Here is a 21,413-nt window from a genome sequence, read left to right as displayed (position 1 = left end):
GACAAAGAGATGCATCAAAGTTGGCACAATTGATGTTGGCCTGAACAGCTGGAAGGATAGCGTTGCCATTAACCAAGATGGGTATAGGGTGGGGAATATCAGGAACTCTTTGCGAAGTAAGTTATGTTTGTGATGCTTACTAGGCGTCTGAGGGAAGCTGTGAATGAGGAATCTGGATACTGACACCTAAAACTGGGCTGGGGGTGGTGAGAAGCAGTCTGCTGATATTAATGAGGGATGATCTGCAATAGATGGTATTTAAAGCATGAGAATCAACGAGATCAGCCAGGCAGTGACTATGAATAGAAAAGAGAACAGTCCAAGGACTGAGTTCTCAGGCATTTCATCATTTAGACATAGGGGAGGAAAGGAGGAGCCAGTAAAGGAGACTGAGAAAGAGAAGCAAAAGGTTGGAAGAAAGGTTGGAAGAAAATCAGGTGAGGGTGGTTTCCTGGAAGCTAAATGAAGAAAACATATCAAGGAATAGAGAGGATTGGCTGATAGCTCAGGTAAGAACTGGATCAATAATTGACGATTGTATTTAGCAACAGGGAGGTCACTGGTGGTCTTGGCAAGCACAGTTTTCAGAAAGTGGTGAGGGAGAAACCAAATTAGAGTGTGTTCAAGAGAGATTGGAAGGGGATAAATTGAGTTAGCAAGTACAGAGAAGTCAAGGATGTTTGCTCTACAGATGAGCAAGGAACACATGACCAGCTGGAAAAAGAAGTGGGAGTCAAGACAGGAATATCTTTTAATCGGAGAAATAAGAATAACAGGATGCCTTTATGTAATGAGAACGAACCAGTAATAACAGGATGCCTTTATGTAATGAGAAAGAACTAGTAAAGAGGTAGATATTGAACACCTACCTTAACCAGTAGTCCCCACTCCAGGCACAGGCATTAGCAATAGAGTGAGAATCAGTGATGGAGTGAGGACTTTTGTTCAGAACAAACTCAAAATGAGCTATGTTACAAATGGCTACATTAAAGCCACCATTTCAAAATGGCTATATTAAAATTGCAAAATCAAAATATCATATAAGCTTTTATTGTGTGACCATGTGATCATGCAAACCTGGTGACTAGCACTCCTTTTAAACAGTATATGGGCAGAGAAGTAATAAAATAATGACACAAATATATAAATAATAGAGGGGGATAAGGGGTAGGGGATGGTTTAGGTGTTCTTTTTATTTTTATACTTTTTCCATTATTTTGGAGTAATGAAAAATGTTTGAAAATTGTGGCAATGAATGCACAGCTATACGATGAAACGGTGAGCCACTGATTATATACTTTGGATAGATTATATGATGTGTGAGTATATCTCAATAAAACTGTATTAAAAAAATCATATAAACCTAGTTCCTTTGTGTCATTTTACCTTTTATCCTTTCCAAACCCTTCATAATTTTATAATTCCTTTTAAAATACTGTTTTTCCTTGGCACCCTTATATATATATTTTTATTATTTTTTTTTAACTTTATTTATCAAAAAATTAAAACAGACAAGCCAACAACAAAAAAACACAACATTTCAAACAAAACAAAGCAAAGGATTAAGAAAAACAACCTAAAATAACTACTTTGCTTCCAACATGTTCTTACCATACCCCAAGAAAATTAACAAACCATAATCAAACAATGGTATAAGAAAAATCAAATAACCTAAAATAGCTACATTGAAGTTAATTTTTTAATGCAATAGCTTTTTTTTACTTTATCAAAAAATTAAAAACGCAATTTAAAACAAAACAAAACAAAACAAAGGATCAAGAAAAACAAATAACCCAAAACAGCTGCACTGTCCCCAACATGCCCCACCATACCCCAAGAAACCAGCAAACCCTAACAAAACAAAGAAATAAGAAAAACAAGCAACCCAAGATAACTATGTTGCCTCCAACATGATCCCACCACATCCAAGAAAGTTCGCAAACCATAATCATTCCTGAGCATTCCCAAAACATTGAGTTTACCCTCAATAGCTTATCTGTTCTTATTAGAATATTGTTCCCCCTTCACTAGTTGCTGTCTATCTCTATGTCTGCTGCTGTATTAGTTAGGGTTCTCTAGGGAGACAGAATCAATGAGAGATGTAACAAACTGTCAACTCCAAGGAAGATGCCTGATGAACTCCTTGGGAAACGAACCAGCAACTTCGACGAACTCCTCGGGAAACGACCCGGCAACTTCGACGAGCTCCCCAGGAAATGTTTCACTGGGCAGCCAAAAAGAAGTGAAGGTTCTCTAACCGTCCCGCTTATAAGTCTTCAACTGATCACCCGGACCAAATCCAGCCAATTGCATTCTCTCATTGTGGAAGGCACGCCCCTTGATGAGTCATCAGTCTGCTGCAGTCAATTGACTGATGATCCAACAAACCAGCCCGTTGGTTTATTAACCAGCCTCAAATATCCTCACAGCAATCGTCAGGCCAGTGCCTGCTTGACCAGACAGCTGGGTCACCTAGCCAAGTTGACACATGAACCCAACCATCACAGTCCACCCCTTGTCAACTTGGCAGTTGTCCACATCACCTAAAACCATACCTTCAAAATGAACGTTACAGCTTATGCCATATGATAAGGGGATAAGACAGAGAAGAAAGCAAAGACATTTGCGTTACAGACAAATACAAACATAATCATAACAAAACAAGGAGGAAATATTCATGTCATCATAGTCCTCATTTCTGTAACTGGTCACGTGGCTGTAGTTCATATTTATCACGACCTTCTTCCACTACCCATTCCATGTTCCCTTTACCCTCAGCAAGGAATTCAGCTGGCTGTGGTTCTTTGCCTGGTGGGGTGACCCAAACCTTCATTCCTGAAGCTTCTTGGCCATTGGTAGTCCTGCCTGGATTGGGTTGTTGCAGTTTTCCATTGACTTGAATCACGGGGCATGGTAGTACTAAGAGACGCCCTAGGGGATCTCCTGTATTCCAGGAAAACTCTTCTTTACTTCCATTGTGTAGTGGCAGTGCTATTTCCCCTTGATAGTCAGGATCAGTCACCCCAGCCAGTACAGTAATCCCCTTACTTGCCTGTTGATTCAGAGGCATAAGAAGCCCAAAGAGGCCAGGTGGCAGTCTTAACTTCCAGTTCAATGGGATTATTGCTGTGTTTCCTGGTGGAAGCACTCCTCCTTTTGGAACCAAGACTTGTAGACCAGCAGAGCTTAAACTTGCAGGGACAGGGAGCAAAAATTTCCCTAGTGGATCACTAGGACTGATATTGAGTGGTGCCACTCCTGTTTCCACCCCTTGATTCCTGGACCCATGAATCCTGGCTATGGGAGAAACAGCACCACAGAGTGGATGCTGACTCAGAGCATACAAGCCTCCTGGAGAACACTGCCCCAACCCTGCAAGGTATTGCCACCTAGTTGGCACCGTAATTGAGTCTTCCACAGGCCATTCCACCGTTCTATCAACCCAGCTGCCTCTGGATGATGGGGAACATGGTAAGACCACAGAATTCCATGAGCATGTGCCCATCCCCTCACTTCATTTGCTGTGAAGTGGGTTTCTTGGTCCGAAGCAATGCTGTGTGGAATACCATGACAGTGGATGAGGCATTCTGTAAATCCTTCCCCAAGGGTACCCGGCCTTCCCTTCATTCAAGGGGCTCTGGATCTGTAAACTGTCTCAAGTCTGGGAATTGATTAAGGGGCCGTGACTCTCTGTTTTTGTAATTCAAGGGAGACTTTTGTTCACGTGACCTAGAATTCTTCTGCTTATATAGTTCAAACAAGAATTTAGTCGATTGCCCATCTGTTTTACTACTTGGTACTCCATGATCCACTAGCCAATGCCATAAGTCTCTGTGGGTCATATTATTTTGATTGCTGCTTTGAGCCTGTTTTCCATTATGGTAGCCATGCTCACCTTGTCTGTGGCGATTAACTGCAGCCACTTGGCTTCTGCTGACTCGGGACCCGATTATCCCCATTGTGTTTAAGGATTCCAGTTCAGTGACAGCAGTTCCTACAGTAATATCTGACCTACAGAGAAGGGCGACTACAGAGCTCTTCAGGGATGATGGAGCTAGTCTCACAAATTTATTCCTTACAGTCCTGGTAAAAGGTGTGTCCTCTGGACATTCCAGGGCTGTGTGAGCAGGTCTTCCATGATAAATCCACTCTAACATTCCAGTCTCTCCAAGCCTTTGAATCCCCTCCTCCACATTGTACCAGGGCAGTTCTGGCATCTCAACTTCTGGTAATGCCAGCCACCTTTTGATCTATGTTTCAGCCAGCCGCCCAAACAAACTGTTAACACCCTTTCTAACCCCTCGAGCTACAACATTGAATGCAGAATCTCTGCTTAGTGGGCCCATATCAGTAAATTCAGCCTAATCCAACCTTATATTCCTTCCACCATTATCCCACACTCTTAATATCCATACCCACACATATTCGCCTGGTTTCTGTCTGTATAAGTTGGAAAACTCATACAGTTCTTTTGGAGTATAGTGTACCTCTTCATGGGTCACACTTTGTACCTCACCCTTTGGGGCTTGTTGGGACTTGAGCCTAGTTATAGGTCTTGAAGCAAAAACTCATGGTGGGGGTAGGTCATGAAAAGAGTTAGAATTATCTCTCAAGCCATTCACCTCAGGACATTCTGTTGCATTTTCATCTCTTAAAACAGGATTAATCTCCTTAGGTGGGGATTGGGTGGCAAGCTCCTTAGGGCAGACTGGAGGTAGGGAAGCTGTTTCCCCAGACAGCCCTCTACAGGTAAATCTAACAATGACCCAGCAGAATCCAGGGTTCCAATGTCCTCACTGCCATTATTATCAATCCATATGTCCCCATCCCAAGTTTCCGGATCCCATTCTTTTCCAATCAATGCCTTTACTTTAACAGCAGACACCCTGAGAGGTTTTTAGTTTACGTTGTAAATGTGCTACTCGCACAATGAGAGACTGCATCTGATTTTCAGAAACTTCCAGTCTGCGGGCACAGGAAATAAAATTTTCTTTCAGGGCACACATGGAAATCTTTACATCTGTCATACGGTGTTTAAGTTTTGAATTTGAAGCCTTTAGCTCATCCCTTTCTCTTACAACTGTATCCAAAGTATCTAAGAGCAGCCAGCCAACATCACTATACCTGTTAATACTGCAAAACTCCGTGAAAGTGTCGAAAACACTGTCACCCAGAGCTTGCTTCATACTAGAGTATGATTAGGAGAATCAAATGGTGCTATTTTGCGTATTTCCTTTGCCAACTCATGCCATGGACTGTCAGTGCCCTCTTGATTATTGGAAATAGTCATTAGTGCCTCTGAATCTAATCAGAGTAGAAAACAAATTGTAAAAGCCCATTTTAAGATTCTGTTTCTCAAGAACCACTCTTGGTAACAAGTTGTATTAGTTAGGTTTCTCTAGGGAGACAGAATCAATGAGAGATGTAACAAACTGTCAACTCCAAGGAAGATGTCCGATGAACTCCTCAGGAAACGAACCGACAACTTCGATGAACTCCTCAGGAAACGAACTGGCAACTTCGACGAACTCCTCAGGAAATGAACTGGAATTTTCGACGAACGTGCTCAATGAGCTCCTCAGGTAATGAACCAGCAACTTCAACGAGCTCCCCAGGAAATGCTTCACTGGGCAGCCAAAGAAGAAGTGAAGGTTCTCTAACCATCCCGCTTATAAGCCTTCAACTGATCACCCAGACCAAATCCAGCCAATTGCATTCTCTCACTGTGGAAATACGCCCCCTTGATGAGTCATCAGTCAGCTGCAGTCAATTGACTGATGATCCAACAAACCAGCCCGTTGGTTTATTAACCAGCCTCAAATATCCTCACAGCAATCGTCAGGCCAGTGCCCGCTTGACCAGACAGCTGGGTTACCTAGCCAAGTTGACACATGAACCCAACCATCACAGCTACATTCTACAATATAAAATATTTATTTTACAGTTTTCACAGAGTTCACATTAGTGGTAACATACAATTTCTCTCTTTTTGTGTCTGGCTTATTTCACTCAGCATTATGTCTTCAAGGTTCATCCTTGTTGTCATATGTTTCACGACCTCGTTCCTTCTTTCTTAACTGCCGCGTAGTATTCCATCATGTGTATGTGACACATTTTGCTTATCCAGTCATCTGTTGAAGGACATTTGGGTTGTTTCCATCTCTTAGCAATTGTGAATAATGCCACTATGAACATCAGTGTGCAAATATCTGTTTGTGTCACTGCTTTCAGAGTATATACTGAGGTGTGAAATTGCTGGATCAAAGGGTAACTCAATATCTAGTTTTCTAAGGAATCTCCAGACTGTCTTCCAGAGTGGCTGAACCATTATACATTCCCACCAACAATGAATAAGAGTTCCAATTTCTCCACATCCTCTCCAGCATTTGTAGTTTCCCATTTGTTTAATGGTAGCCATTCTAATTGGTGTGAGATGGTATCTCACTGTGGTCTTAATTTGCATCTCCCTAATAGCTAGTGAAGATGAACATTTTTTCACGTGTTTTTTAGCCATTTGTATTTCCTCTTCAGTGAAATGTCTTTTCATATCTTTTGCCCATTTTATAATTGGGCTGTCTGTACTATTATTGTTGAGTTGTAGGATTTCTTTATATATGCAAGATATCAGTCTTTTGTCAAATACATGGTTTCCAAATATTTTTTCCCATTGAATTGGCTGCCTCTTAATCTTTTTGACAAATTCCTTCGAGGTACAGAAGCTTTTAATTTTGAGGAGTTCCCATTTATCTGCTTTTTTCTTTCACTGCTCGTGCTTTGGGTGTAAGGTCTAAGAAGTGACCTCCTAATACAAGATCTTGCAGATGATTCCCTACATTATCTGGCACCCTTTTATTTAAATCTGAAATCAAAGTTTAGAATGAAAAGCTTTGCTTAACTTTAAATTAACTTCAACTTTTACCAAACTATGTTGTAGAAATATTTTGGAAATCAAAGGGATCCTTTGCATTGACTCGACCTTGAAATCACACCATGAACTAAGCTGACACTGAGAACGATGCACCAGCTTTTTGGTGGTATCTCATAAGACTGGATGGGTTATGGTCATCTTAGGCTAGGTTCCCTAAGGGAAGAACCTGAGACAGAGATTCCTGTGCATTGACTTATGGAGGGTGGGCTTTCAGAAGAGAACTCTAGAGGAATGAAAGAAGCAGGATAGGACAGAGGAGGAAGCCAGGCAAAGGTGTGGGCTCCACTGGTGACAAACTTCTGCTTAAGTCCCATGGGGAGCTCCGAGGCATGAATTGCACCATAGAGTTGTCTCATCGAGGCTGTATCACCATGTTAGTAAGTTGCAGTCTGGAGATTGGAGGTTGGCCATAAAGAGCAGTAACTTCCCAGGCAAGGCAACTCTTGTTCTGCTCAGACCAATTCTCAGGAGAAGGGGGCAGCTGGAAGCTGTTAGCACCCAACACATGGCAGCTGGAGGTGTGTGCACCAGCCCAGTAAAGGGGATCTGGATGGGACAGCGAGACTGGCCACTGCAGTCATTGTCAGTATCTCCCATTTAGAAACATTCACACTTTCCTCCTAGGAAGAATGAGGCAGGTTCAGGAAGTGACATTAGTTTCCTAGGACTGCTGTAACATGTTACCACAACTTGGTGGCTTAAACCAACAGACATTTGTTCTCTCACATTTCTGGAGGCCAGGAGTACAAAATCAAGGTGTCTGCAAGTTTGGTTCCTTCTAGAGGCTCAGGGATAATCCATCATATACCTCTGTCTAGCTTCTAATTGTTGCCATCAATCTTGGCATCTTTAGCTTGTAAATGTCTCCACTTCATGTGCCTTTCTCCTCTGTTTCTGTGTCTTTTCTTCTTCTTATAAGGACAGTAGTCATTGGATTTAGACCCACCCAAAATCAAGGATGACTTACAACAAGATCCTTAACTAATTACATCTGCAAAGACCCTATTTCCAAATAAGGTCACATTCTGAGATTCCAGGTGGATGTAAACTTTGGGGACAAACCATTCAACCCAGTACACAGGAAAAACACTTATTGAAACTTGAGTACTTCAAGAAGCTTGATTTGGCTTAAAAGTTAGTATAGCAACTCCTTGTCCATTTCCCCACGATCATCTTATCACTAATGCCCATGCAGTCTGGTCAGGAAAAACATTCACCTATGCCTGTCACGGCTGAGGCTGCCTACAGTGAGCCCTGAGAACTGAGGTTCAGAAGCATCCTCCCTGCTACCCCCTGGAAAGAGAGTTCTGGTCCATTGGGTGTCATTGACCAGGGCCCTTAAGTGATATTCACAGTAAATGGCAATACTATGTGCTTGACATTTATGTCTAAATTCCACGTAGCTTTTCATCCAAGTCTGATAAAGTGCTTCAATTTTCTTGGTGGCTGACAATGATCACTAAAACCGTGTCCATGAGATATCTGTACCAGCAGACCCTATACATTTTTGCATATGAACATGACCATATACTGTTTGGAAAATGTGAGAAAACGTTGTTGAAGGGCAATTTTAGGAGCTCCGAAGAAGGGGATACTTAGATACCAAATTTGTGGTTAGATTTTGATCCTGCTGCCTTATAGCTAACCTTGGCCAAGTTATTCAACTTCATTGAGATTCTATTTTCTCATCTTTAATATGAGACTAGGATCAAGCTACACCTCCTACCCAAGGATTGTAATGAGGCCTCAACATAAGATACAAAAGGTAACACGGACAGCTCCTGGCTCCTTAAAATTCTACTCTTCTTTCTCCCTCCCTGCTTCTCTCCTATGCACAAGGTGGGATCGTGATTCTTTTCTTTTTATAACTCATCCTTTCAAGGAACTCATTTGCATTGCCAAGCAGTCGTGCTGCCATCTCTGTTTGCACTTTCCTCACCTTGACTGCACCCTCACCTGGTCCACAGCACCTCCTTACTTTTCTTGAAAAAGAAAAAAAAATTCCACCCATGCCAAATAAATTAGAAAATGAATATTTTCTGAATCTTTCCAAAAGAAAATGCAGAAGTGTTTTCTTCCTACTTACCCAGCAGCAATTTGTCGCAGCTATCCCCTGCCTGCTCTCCTCGCCAGTGGCTGTTATCAAAATCCCCTCAAATGCAATTCTCTAGTGAAAGAATGTCTGATTAAAAAAAAAATCCCTCTTTCTAGTAGGAAAACAGGGAAGTGAAAGGCAGGGCATGTTTGATATCAAACAGATTCCTTTTGCTTGGTTGGAAAACCCTATTTTTACCAGTAACTTGTGATCTGGAGCTCCTTTTCCCTTTTAGGGATTAAATAATTAGGCAAACTTGTTTGTTTCATTTGAAACTTGGCTTCCATTTTCCGTCAAGAGGAAAACAAGAGAAACTCATAGTACACGTTCAACCCCTGATCACCTGTCAGCTTCACAGCAAAGAGCATCTTGCAATTTGTCCCTGCCCAGGCACTTCATCTTCAAACAGAAACTGCATCTTAATTATAGCCTTTAATGGGCTATTTCACTCCAGGATCAATATGTCTGACAAAAAACCAAGCTCCACTAAGAGCACATTAATTCACATCCAATTAATTCTGGATTTGTGATGATTTCGGCAGGGACCAAGCTGAAGTTTACCTTTTGTACTGCTGCTTCCAGAGGTTTAGCTTGGCCAATTAATTAGGAAGAACAGAATTGCCAGGGAAGTATTTACAGAGCATCTATTTGCACGGTGGTAAAAGGCTGACTGTAGCTTCTAGACTGCTCAGTTCCCATTAGGCAACCCCAATTAACCACTGTTTTGTGTTAGCATCCTGGACTTGAGAGCTGCAAACTGCACTGCCTCAGAAAATGTCTATGAATCCACTAAATCTGTCCTCTGGTGCCTGATGCCTTCAGTAGCCCTGCATCACATCCCTCACCCCACCTCCGATTACCGCAGCAGGTGTGGTGGGCATTTCTCCTTGGGGTCAGACTCATCTCTATGAGCAGAGTCCAGTCTCCAGCATGGGATGTGAGTGGCTCATTGCCCTTTCACCTCAGGGCCCTCCTCTGAACCTGAGGGCAAGTGAAGGCCAGAAGTGGAGGGGCAGTAATGCCCCCAGGGGACCACGCTCCACCAGTGGGGGTGGGGGAGCTGGAGGATATATTGATGGACTCTTCGGGAGGATTCTGTACACTTGTCCCAACTCCTGGCAGAAGTGAGCCCCTGAGGCTGAACGTAGCATCCTAGGTAATGTGCTCTTGTGGCAACTTTTCCTGGCCAACATTCTCACTCCCCCTGCTTTGTGGCATCACCTTCCAATTAAGCTACCTGCTCCTAAATCTCACAGTGCTTTCAGGGGAATCCAAACTAAAGCCCCCACTCCTCAAAAATGGTGTATGTAAGTAAGTAGGTAGGTATGTACTTGAAACGCTTGCTCACTCCCTCATTCATCTACTCATTCTTTGATAAGTACAGCTCTTTCTTATACTTCCTAGCTCAGGGCTATCCTTTGGCAATAGTGTGGAATGGGTAATGCCTCTTCAGTTGTTCTTTTCCATCTTTTCAGTACTCTTTTCCTTCTTCCTAATGTCCTTTTCTTGGGTTCCCACAGTCCCCTCTGCAGACCTCTATCTAGTTCTTCTGCCTCCTCCTTTTCCCCAGTATCAGTATAAATCACACAACCCCTCCTAACTTCCCATCCCAATGCCTTATTTCTTAGTAATGTAGCCTCTGCTAACTAATATGGTAGATGGATTCATGTGGAAAGGGTTCATGCTGTTGTATTACTCCAGGGAAGTAAGGAGTGTGTGGTTTGACTAGGACCTCATAAGCAATTTCCATTATTACTCAAGCCATGTCTAGGTTGATAGAAATGCCAACCACGCTTGGTTGGTTTTTGAAACATCACCAACTCCTTTCCTCCTCTGGACCCCTTGGATCCTCCCTCTCCATCTTTTGAGCCTCCTCCTCTTCTGATTATTTAACTCTTTGTTATTCATAGTGTGATCCATGGACCAGAAATATCAGCATCGCCTGCCATGTCTTTTTTATAAATGTCAAATCTCAGGCCCCACACCAGATCTGTGGAACTAGAATCCACACTTTAAAAAGATCCCCAGGTGATTTGTATGCACCTTAAAGTTTGAGAAATGCTTTGCACTATTGTTGTTTTCCTAGGTTTCCAGGCTTGTTTTCTTCTTCTCCTTTCCCAACTATGCCAGCAGATGCCCCTACCTTCACGGAACCAACCACTGTCCATAACCCGATGGTTTTAACAACCTATTTCCAACTCGCATCTCTGTTCCAGGCTCATACTCATTTTTGTGTCATTGAAACCTTAATGAACCAGCATTCAGAAGTGTAGGGTCCTTTTAGATAGGATTATTTTTGGTTGTGGATCACTGTGGACAGGGTGCAGCTTTACCAATTCCTGTTTCTTCTGAGCCAGATCCTCCTCAAGGAAGGGACAAATTAATTTGAAAACTCACCTGAAGCACAGCTGGTCATGGGGTCTGGTATATTCCTCTTTCTACGCTGATATATCTGGTTCCTGCCATCCCAGCCCACTTGAGTTATGCCACACCCTTCCCTCCTACCTGTGAAAATAAGCAGCTAAGTATAATGATCTTGAATTGGTACAGTATGTATAATTGTAACCACATTCAACAGAGTGTCATTCTCTTTGTAATAAATTAACCTAGCAATAAATGCTAGCAAGTAAAGACTAAAAAACAAAACAAACAAACAAACAAAAACAAATGACCAAACACAAGCATGAACTGAAATAAAGGAAAAGGAAAAACACTAAAAACATCACCTTGTGGTGCATATTGTGGTGGTCCATCAGATTCCCTCTTCCAGGACAATGCAGCACTCCATGAGCTGCTGCAGATATCCATGGCTGCAGCCCAACCTGGGAATTGTCCTAAGCTATAGGGAACTCCCTTACTCAAATGTGTGGGGGCGTGTGGACAATGACTTGCTAATGTGGGGGTACAGAGGTGTTGGGTCCCCTTGCCTCAATTTGGGGCAACTCTGAGGAGCCATTCCACTTTCCGAGGTCCCGTACAATCAGCTGAGGCCTCATTTGCATCTGCTCTGTGGATCAGATTCTCCCTCTACCAAACCCTGCCATCCTCCTTTCTCCCTGGGTGTTTCTCCTAAAAGTGCTTCCCAATACAACTTCTGCATGCAGTGCTCCATCTCAGAGACTCTTTCCAGGAACCCCAAACTGAGACACTGTGGCTTCTCCATTTCTTCCCCCTGACAGTGGGCACCATCATTCACTCTGTTGGCCACCCCGTCACCTGGGAATAAGTTTTGATACTTCCTTCCCCATTTCAGCCCACATGCTAGGCTGGTACCATTTCACTTGTCCCTCCTTTCCATCCACATGATCACTGCTCTAGTTGAAGCTTTCATCCTTCTCTCACCAGGAAGACTGCCACAGCCTCCTAAACAGCTTCCTCACTGCAAGCATATATTTTTCCTAAATTAAAAAAATAGTATTTCCCTGTTTATAATTCTTCAGTAACCACCTATTCCTTCAGCATAAAATCCAAACTTCTTAAGATCCCATGTATCACCTGTTTGACTCACTCAGCCCTGGGCTTACTTCCCACAGAGTACTCATTTCATTGTGTTGCCACTGGTTATCAGATCATCTATATATTTAAAAGGTATCTCTTTGATTCTGGGGACGTGTTTTGTTATTTCAGTATCCCTATACTTGTTTAAAGCTTAGGATATAGTAGGAGCTTGAATGAAAGTTTCCTGCAGGCATCCACTCAATGCCTTTGTGTGGGTTGTTCCTTCCAACCCACCATTCTAAATTCAGGAAATGCAATGATGCCATTTGCTTATGTACCTAACCTGTCACTTACCTTTACTTCTTAAGGACAACCATTTAAACCTGAGGGCACGATGATCCATTAGGAATTTTCTGGGGTGACTAGGCAGCTATGATTTATAACACTCAGCCAATGTGATTCTTTTTATGCATCCTGTAAATTTTAGTTATAGCTACACTTGTCTGTGGCCAGTGTGGATGGGGCTGGCTCCTTTTTGTAATTTCATAAGCACAGTAAAGTCATAAATTTCAATCTGCCTTTTTTTTCCTGTCCTCTCTTCCTTTTTATTTTTATTTTTTTCAGTAGCCTATTGCCTGAAACAAGACAGTGGACTTTCAAAGGAAAATATCAGCATTAATAGACAGTCACTGTAAATGAGCCAGCCAGTGCTATCTCAGGGTTACGTGAGATTCACCCCAACTCTTGATTGAAGGCCCAGGATTGGAAAATTGAGAGGATTTGCTCTGTGATCAAGTGATTACATCTTTCCAGGACTGAAGGACAGGCATGCAGAGATGAGTACCCAGATGTTGGCGCCATTGTTGTGCCTCACCCAGATGGTCATCAGTTTTTAGAAGAATGATGCAAGTGCTTTGACATCATGGAAATTTGCTCAGCCTTCCTGGATAGTAGTAGTTTACTTCATTACTGTGTAAGTGAATCCCAACCACCCAGACTATGCCTGCCCCAAAAACTCTTCTCAAAGATTGGGACAGTTTTTTTTTAATAAACATTTTATTGCAGAGCAGTTTTAGATTTACAGAAAAGTTGAGAAGATAGTAGAGAGTTTCTGTGTATTCTGTTCTTATTTTTTTCCTATTATTAACATCCTACATTGGTAAGGTATATTTGTCACAACTAATGAATCAACAACGATACATTATTTAGATTTTCTCAGTTTTTACATAATGTCCTTCTCCTGTTCCAGGATCTCCTTAGGCTCCTTTTGGCCATGATGGTTCCTCACACTTTCCTTGTTTTGATGACCTTGGCAATTTTGAGGAATACTGGTCAGGTGTTTTGTTGAATGCCTCTAAATCTCCACTAGTGTTTGCTTGAAGGTTTCCTCATGATTAGACTGGAGTTATGAGGGCTTGAGAGGAGGAGCATGGGGTGAAGTCCCATTCTAACCACATCATATCAAGAGTACACATTATCAACAGGACTTTTCAATGATGTTGGCTTTTATCACCTGGCTGAAGTAGTATTTGTTCAGATTTCTCAAAATAAGGTTACCTACCTCCCCCTTTACCATACTGGACCCTTTGGAAGGAAGTCATTATATGCAACCCACACTTAAGGATTGGGGAGTTACGCTCCACTTCCTTGTGGGCAGAATTATCTACAAAATTGTTTGGAATTCTTCTGCATGGGAGCTTTATCTATTCCCACCTATTTATGTATACAATAATTAATTTATATCTGCAATCATTTATTTATATCAGCATGATCTAATGGATATGTATTTTACATTTTTATTATAATCCAATATTATTTTATTTATTTTGCTACTCAGATTTTCCAAACCTGGACACTTGGAGCTCTTTCCATTGGCTCCTTTGTCCTTTTGGCATTCCCCCCAATTATTGAGTGGTTAGGTTCCTTTTAATGGAAAATGACATTAGAAATCAATTTCTTGGCACAAAGTGTGCTTGGTGATAGTGGAATGTCATTGCTTCAAGCTCTGTTCACTAACAGAACAAGGAAATACAAGTGTGTTTAATAACCCATATATATATATAAACATATCTATAAATATCTATAAATATTTCTATATGTGACCATCTGTATCTACATTAACCTAAAAAATGAGTTCATACTAACATCTGCAACTCTAATCCATTAACACATTAACCATTGTAGCCTTTCTCCTTACTTATTAGTAACCCTGCACAGCAACAATGAGAAACCTGGCTATCACCACCCATCACCAATTTTACTTAAATTTTCCATTCTAGTCCATGTGTAACAGTGTTGTGCAAAGCAAATTATGGGAGAAAGGAAGAGACACAAACTGATATAGTATAACTTTACAGAGTTACAAGACTAGAAACATTTATCATTAATGATGTGATAGTAGAAAGTAAAGCAGTCTGTCCAGCAGACAAAGGAAAGAAAAAGAAAAACTCACCAAGCCAGGGAAAGCCCCCAAATCTGATGCTATTGGCTGGGGAAGTCCCAATCTTCAGCTTATCAGAGTCCTGGTTGGCAACACAGTCCCAGGCAGAGCGTCCCCTCCTGGGTGATACCTCCAACCTTTCCTGAGAGCCAGGCCAGTATTTATGGAAATTTGTCCAGGAGTAGAGGTGCTTTGTTGCATGTCTCAAGGAAGGGCTAATTCCTTAGGACAATCACAAGACTTTCTTACCTTAGTTCCACCAGCATGTCCGCATCGTCCGCATCGGGGGAGCCTACCCTCCAGTGGAGGTACAGGTGGCCTGTTAATCATTATCAAAACTCCCAGGCACTCTATCAAGCTTCAGTGATTTCTTTTGTTATACATATCTTCAGTCCTCACTCCCTTGTAGACAGACCGGTGCCTGCTAACATGCAGGGCATCTGTCTACTTATGGTTCATGTTGGTTTGATCCACACGTTACGCTTTCTACAATTTCTAATACAAACAGTAACAGAATTGTTAAGCCATACCCTCAAGGAAAAATAAATTTTATCAACTAGAGTACGGTGCTTATGTACAGTTTCATTTGCCTTTATTCTTATAATCTTTAGTCTTGTAGACTCATTTCCAAAGTTACTTAGGTCAGAGCCTCCTTTCCCCCAACCCCTTCAGTGAGGTTATTTAATATATTTGTAACACAGTTAGATTGTTTTGTCACATTCTGCATTCTATCCTGGGATACATTCACCTCCCCGTTTTTTTTTGTTTTTTTTTTTTAAATTTGCATTCATTAAAGTTCACTCTTTGTGCTGTGAAGTTCTATGGGTTTTTACAAATGCATAGTGTTATATATCTACAATTATATCATCATATGGAATACTTTCATCACCCTAAACATTTTCCGTGCATTACCTACCCAAACTCCCCCCCACTTACCTCCCAATGCACCCTTGCCAGCCACTGATTTTTTTTTTTACTGTTACTATAGTTTTTTTCTTTTTCCACAATGACATATAATTGGAATAATACTGTATGTAGCCTTTGCAGAAAGCCTTCTTTCACCTGGCAATATGCATTTAAGGTTCATCCATGTCTTTTGTAGCTAGATAGCCCATTTCTTTTCATCACAGAATAATATTCCATTGTATGGATGTATCAGTTTGTTTATGCATTTACCTATTGAAGAACAATTTGGTTGCTTCCAGTTTGGGGCAATTATGAATAATATTGCTGTAAGCATTCACATGCAGGTTTTTGTGTGGGCATAGGTTTTCAAAACATTTGAGTAAATACCTAGGAGTGTGGCTACTGGATTGCATGGTAAGACTATGTTTAGATTTATATGAAACTGCCAAACATTCTTCCAAAAGTGCTGTACCATTTTTTTAAGTCCCACCAGCAATGAATGAGGATTCCTGTTGCTCTACATCCTTGCCAAGAACTGGTGAAGTCATTTTTTGGATTGTAGCCATTCTAATAGGTGAGTAGTAGAATGTTATCTCATTGTTATTTTAATCTGCAGTCCCCTAATGACAGATGATGTTGAGCATTTTTACATGTTTATTTGCTATCTGCATATATTCTTTGATGAGGTGTCTGTTCAGATCTTTTGCCCATTTTTAAACTTTTTTTCCCCTATTATTGAGATTTTAAAGTCCTTTTTACATTTTGGATAAAGTCCTTTATCAACTGTGTTCTGCAAATACTTTCTCCCAGTCCATGTCTTATCTTTTTATTCTCTTACTGTCTTTTGCAGAGCATAAGTTCTTAATTTTAAGAAAGTTCAATTTGTCATTTTTTTCTTTCATGGCTATTTTATAATAGATTTGAAATATATTTCACATAGCATATAATACAATATAATATTGCATAATAGTGTACAAGTCAATGCTTTTTAGTATATTCATAGAATTGTACAACCATCACCAAATCAATTTTAGAACATTTCTATCACCACAAAAGGAAACCTCATATACCATTTCCTTCTCTTCCCAGACCCAGTCTTAGATAGACGGTAATACAGTCTCTATCTGTATAGATATGCTTATTCTGGGCATTTCATATAAATGGAATTGCACAATATATGGTTGCTCTTGATTGTCTTCTTTCACTTACCATGAAGTTTTCATGGTTCATCCATGATGCAGCATTTATCAGAACTTCATTCCTTTTTACGACAAAATATTGTTCCATTGTTTGGATTTACCACATTTTAAAAATTCATCAGTTGATGAACTTCTGGGTTGTTTCTATCTTTTGGCTGTTATGAATAATGCTGCTATGAACTTCACAGTACAAGTTTTTGCATGGATATGTTTTCATTTCTATTAGCTATACACCTAGGAGTGGAATATACCTAGCTGGGTTGAATGGTAGTTTTATAGACAACTTTTTGAGGAACTGCCAGACTGTTTTCCAAAATGGCTGCACCATTTTACATTCTGATCAGCAGTATATGAGGGTTCCAATTTCTCTACATCCTTGCCAAAACTTGTCATTATCTGACTTTTTGAGTTTACTCACCCTAGTAGGCATGAAGTATTATCTTGTGTTTTTGATTACCATTTCCATGATAACTAATGATACTGAGTATCTTTTCATGTGTTCATTGACTGCTTATATATCTTTGCTGGAGATATGTTTGTTCAGGTCCTTTATACATTTTTATTTGGGTTATTTGTCTATTTATTATTGAATTGTGAGAGTACTTTATATATCCTAGATACAAGTCCCTAAGCAGGTATGTGCTTTGCAAATATTTTCTCCCATTGTGTGTGTTTTCTTTTTTTTTTGACTTTCTTGGCATTGTCCTTTGAAGCACAACAATTTTAAATTTTAATGAAGTTTAACTTGTCTATTTTTTGTGTGTGTGCTTGTGCTTTGGATTTCCTATTTAAGAAACTATTGCTATATACAATGACATGGAGACTTACTCCTATGTTTTATTCCAAGAGTTTTATAGTTTCAACCATGTTGCATTAATTTTTGTGTATGATGTGAAGTAGGGGTCCAACTTCATTCTTTTGCATGGTGATATCCAATTGTCCTAGCACTGTTCGTGGAAAAGACTATCTTTCCCCGTTAAGTGGTCTTTTCATCCTTGTCAAAAACCAATTGATCATAGATATATGGGTATATTTCTGGACTTTCCATTCTATTTTATTGATCTATGTGTCTATCCTTATGTCAAGACCACACTTATCTTCATTACTGTTGCTTTACAGAAAGTTGTGAAATCAGGACATGTGACTTCACCAACTTTGTTCTTCTATTTCAAATTGATTGGGCTATTCTGGTTCCCTGGTGCTTGCATATGAATTTTAGCATATGATCCATTTTGAGTTAGTTTTTTGAAAGGTGTAAGGTAAATGTCTAGGTTCATTTTTTTGCATATGGACATTCAGTTATCTTATCACCATATATTGAAAGACTATCTTTTCTCCATTGAGTTGTTTTTGCTCCTTTGCCAAATATAAGCTTACTTACTATATGCACGGGTCTGCCTCTGGCCTCTTTATTCTGTTCCATCGCTCTATGTGTCTATTCTTTTGCCAGTACCATGTCGTCTTGATTATGCAGAGTTATATTAAGTCTTGAAATTAAATGGGGTTATTGTGAGTCCTCCAACTTTGTTTTTCTTCATCAGTATTGTGTTGGCAGGAGGATCTTTACCATGAGAACTTCGTAGGGCTCCTGGAGGTAAAATCCATGAAAGTGTGGGGTCTCCTCTAAGACCAACAGCCCCCCCCAAAATTTCATTCTCATGCTAATCCACACTTAGCCTCCAACAATTCATCAAAATTTCCATTTAAGGGATCCATCAATTTACAACTCTAGCCGCTTCTGATCCAGGTAGAAATATCTCAGCTGGGACTCTGGATTTGTCTATCTTTCCAGATTTGGGGGTGGTTCTTTGCCCTGTAATTTCAATTCTCTGCTGGTTCTAAGAAATGTCATTGATTTTCAATTCATTCAGCTTATTTTTATTGTAAAGATGGGAGTGCTGACATCTAAGCACTTTCTATATCAGAGCTGGGACTAGAAGTTAAGATTGGGATTTTAAGCAGAACATAAGAGAAGGCACCTAGAAGTCATCTCTGTGATGCCCAGTTATCCCTCAGCCTCATGGAAATAACATACACAATCAAAATACCATTGCTCAACTCGAAGAAAGGCATTTGTTGTTCAAGGACCAGAAACTTTAGGATCTTACAGCGAATGCATTTTTATGTGTGTCTCTTGGATTCAAGAATGGTTTTGGTTATTTTTCTAACTGTTAAGCTGAATATAAGCCCTCAAAATGTGTTTACTAAATGAGCAAATGCCTTTAATCGTTTTTAAATGCATACAGTCAATACAAAGTGAGGATGAAAGCTTTGGGTTCTGAAAATTAATACTTAGTCAGTAACCAGCAGATGATTTTGAAAGCTAAGAGAAAGATTGATCATGATTTCTACTTTTCTGAAAATGTTGCCACACCAAAGAGAAGAAATACAGAAGTATGGGGTCAGAAATGAGAATTTAGACCAACACATTTTCCTGTCTTTGTGTTAAAAAAAAAAATACTGAGACTGGGGTTATACTTCTCTCTTTATGTTAAACAGTACTTGAGAACAAACAAAATAACTTAGCTACTTGCTTCAGAAATTACTTTTTGGGAAGCTAAATCTATAAATAACTGAAATAGCTTAAAATAGCAAGACAAATATCTTGATGATCAGTCAATTCTCTCTTCAAGACTCTCACCAATCCACAGCTATATTGTATCATAAACTCTGTCCAGTCCAAACCAGTTCCCCACCTACCATAACCCACTTTAAAATCAACAAGTCCAAGCCTTGAAGCCCTATACATATCCTCCCTAGTTGTCTCCCTAACGAAGCACTATTGAGGCCTGGGAAGGTGGTTATTAACTTTTCTGCAGTAAGTCTAATAATCTTAGCTTTGCTCTAACAACAAGTTTTTCTGGTGGTCTTTGGGGTATTGAGAGTTGACAAGAGGGGCTGAAAAGAGAACTGAACACACCATTTTTCAGAGCCTTTACTATAGTTTACACTGTAGGGTCTAATATAGTTCTTGCATTAAAAAAGTTTTATGACTAAAATCTCTCCAGTAACAGGAACATATTAAAATTCCTCTTCTTCGTTTTCTCCTTAGATAAATCTGTCAGAAAGTTTTCCCTTATTTTGGCTAACTTCCAACTCCTTTGTATGCTAACTACTTGAAAGTTCATAGTGCCCACTTGAAAGCTCTGTATGATTTGTGCCTTTTGTTTGCACTTTCCAGAAACATAAATGTTCTTCACTTGAGAAACCTGAAGAGGACTGTAACTTACAATGACTGTTCTAATATATTCTTTAAATATAGATGACTCCATAAAGACCTCCAGCTGACAACAAAACACTTTTTACAATAACTAAGGAAATAGCTAGTGATGGGATTTATTAACAATGATCTAAAGTCTAGTGACAGCCATTCTAAAGCAATATTTGAGATCCCTGTAAATTAAGTAAGCAAACCACCATCAGTGGCTAATAAAAGCTGCCCTACATTTCCCCACTTACTCTTTTCTCTGTCCCTCTTCCCAAACACACACCACAGACTGTTGGGAAATAATTTCCATGTCAAAGAATAATAGTATAGTCTTGTGTGATGGGGGTAAATCATTTTCTCAAGCAAGGTCACTCACATCATGCCATTAATCAACAGTGTCTGCATTGCTAAGCCCACAGACAATTTTAACAATGGGTCTAGCCCAGGAGGAGTTGGGGACCATTGGGACTTGGCCAGTGTCTGCCTGTGCTGGCCGCTGTCAGACATCGTGCTGAAGTGAGCCTCCAGGGAGGGACATGCAGAAGGAACCCCAGGAAGGGACAGGCAGAATCCTCATGCACCTCGCCACACACACAGGATATGACACCCAGTTTGCACGGCCTTCCCAGCTCCCCTTATGTGTGTCACTCTGTCTGCCATATCTGAGCTTCTTGATGCTTTCAATTACAGGCCGGTAGGCCAGGGCCATCACCGCAAGCCACAGTAATCCTGAGATTTCCAAACCATGCTCTGGGAACTGTACTTTCAAGGGGAGACAAAGAGGGAGAAACTCTGACACCCCCACACTTACTTCAACTAAACAAGTGTATTCTTTTTTTTTTTTTTTTTTTAACATAATAATAGATTTCACTTGAGGGGGAAAAAAGTGCTTCTGATAAAATATTTGGAAATGGCTGATCTGTTCCCAGACTATGGTGAACTGACATCCCAGTCAATTTAACCCCCTCTCTTTCCATCCAAATTTACCGACTCCCTCAAGTCTTCCGGGTGGTGCCCAGATCCCAGGCTGAGTGCCCTTAGAACCACGGCTGTGTATGCTGCCCCCTCAGCACACGGCACCTACCTTTACCTCTGCCTGTTGCCATGTGTGTGCCTCTGGGCACCTTCTCCCAGGGTTCCATCTGCCTGCTGGGTCACTCCCACACTCTGGCATCGTCCCTTGTCCCCCTCACCGTCTA

Source organism: Choloepus didactylus, chromosome 19 (genome assembly GCF_015220235.1).
Source record: "Choloepus didactylus isolate mChoDid1 chromosome 19, mChoDid1.pri, whole genome shotgun sequence".
NCBI lineage: Eukaryota > Metazoa > Chordata > Mammalia > Pilosa > Megalonychidae > Choloepus > Choloepus didactylus.
This window is presented reverse-complemented; position numbering follows the sequence as displayed.